Consider the following 2,226-nt stretch of genomic DNA (forward strand, 5'->3'; position numbering starts at 1 on the left):
CACCCTGCCCTGCAGTGTGCATTCCCTTACACTTCCACCTGAAGACGAGTCTTTGTTTCTAAACAAGGATGCGGCCTATCTGACGTATTCAAACCCATTGACGATACTATGGCAAGCCAAAGCGGAATTTATTCAAGACTTTAGAATTACCATTCAAGAAGTTAAATATAAGTTCAAGAAGGAAATATATGTTCAAGACTAAAATATGTTCAACCTTGAATCAAATGTTTTCAACCTTGAATAAAATATGTTCAACCTTGAATAAAATATGTTCAACCTTGAATAAAATATGTCCAACCTTGAACAAAATATATTCAACCTTGAACAAAATATATTCAAGACTCACGTGACCATATTCAAGACGCACGTGACCACAAAATTGATGACGTAGAATCTGTGGTACTTCTGATGCGTTCTGTTTCACGACATGATTGATTGCCTGTATAGCCTAAACACTCAAACATGTCAAAAGACAACGAGAATCCGATACAGTGGTGTCGGCCTTAAGAATGAAAGGTGAGAGGCATTGCGCATTTTGAACCTATGATTTGCCTGATATGTCTGTGAAACATGTATCGACTCTGACATTCACTCGGCATCCATGTCATGATGTGTAGGATTACAGTACATGTCAGGTGTAGGCGGCTAGGTACGTGTACAACCATGTGTCAAAACCTCGTGCGAACAATTCGAGCTCCGAAACGCAACACAAGTACCATGGGTTCGGGAAAGTCCGGACGCGGGTTCGGGAAAGTCCGTAAAGCATCAAAACATGAGCAACTACGTCATCAATTTTGTGGTCACGTGCGTCTTGAATATGGTCACGTGAGTCTTGAATATATTTTGTTCAAGGTTGAATATATTTTGTTCAAGGTTGGACATATTTTATTCAAGGTTGAACATATTTTATTCAAGGTTGAACATATTTTATTCAAGGTTGAAAACATTTGATTCAAGGTTGAACATATTTTAGTCTTGAACATATATTTCCTTCTTGAACTTATATTTAACTTCTTGAATGGTAATTCTAAAGTCTTGAATAAATTCCGCTTTGGCTTGCCATACGATACAGTCAAAATGAGACTGTGGTTGACGAAATGCCCGGATATGAGAAAGATTTTAGAATTTGGCAATCTCAGATAATAATGACGACCTACCCTAGATCTGATGGTATCCACACCTTTACTGCATTTTGAAGCCTGGTCCGTCGATTTGATTCTGAAGACCGTGATCCAGCGGATACCCCCCTTGATAGCATTATGTCATGTGAGATCATGCCGTATTGTTAACTTGACATTTCATGCATCGATTATCCAGCCGTTGCGATTTCTATCGCTCCAATGTCTCCCGATTGCCCCACATCTTTAGATCCAAAATACACGGGACTTTATTCCTGCACCTGCATTGCGAGGACTGATGAACGTCTGACTGAATGACCCCCGGAATATAGGTCATCCTGGCCTGCACTCTGGACGCTGTGGGATGGCCTTGTCCTCCTAATATGAGAGAGTGTGAATAGGATGACGAAAAATATTACTCCGGCGTCTATCCCGGCCGAGCAGATCGTCCGACATACGATACAATGGACCAGAAGGAGCCATATCACGGCAATGATTCAAATTGGTAAACAATTTTCCAGCCACAAGGGATTCGACGGGATCTTTGGGCAAAATGTTCTTAGAGGGGTCAAAGCCACGCCTTGCATTATTCACTCTTCACGATACAAAGGATCCCGACGAGTCTATTCAGGTCAGTAGCCTCCAATATCAATTTCAATCACCTCCATTCATTTGTAGCCCTCTGAATAATCATTATACAAGGTGGGAACTGGTTTCTCCGGGCGGTTAGTTATGGCAACACGAATATTTTGGACATCGAAAGTGCAAAGTTACGACGGTTATGTGAAATTGTTACGTGATGTTACATGCCTAGTGTCGCCATTCAAATGAAAACGTACATGTAATACTGTTCACGGTTTGTCCGAGAATGGACAATATACTCGCCAGGCAGATTTTAGATATTAGAAAGACCATCCAGTCACCTTCGCCGCTCAGTTTTACCAGCCAGGGATTGCGGCGGGGCTTTTTTTCTTTTTCAGACAAGCCCATTCATATTATATCGAAATACCACACATATACGCCCAGTAGTAGGTAGATTACATCACAGTTCGCAATATGTCCAAGGGAAAATTTCTACACCATTTAGAAGAAATGACAGAAACTCAGC

Source organism: Lineus longissimus, chromosome 11, assembly GCF_910592395.1.
Source record: "Lineus longissimus chromosome 11, tnLinLong1.2, whole genome shotgun sequence".
Classification (NCBI taxonomy): domain Eukaryota; kingdom Metazoa; phylum Nemertea; class Pilidiophora; order Heteronemertea; family Lineidae; genus Lineus; species Lineus longissimus.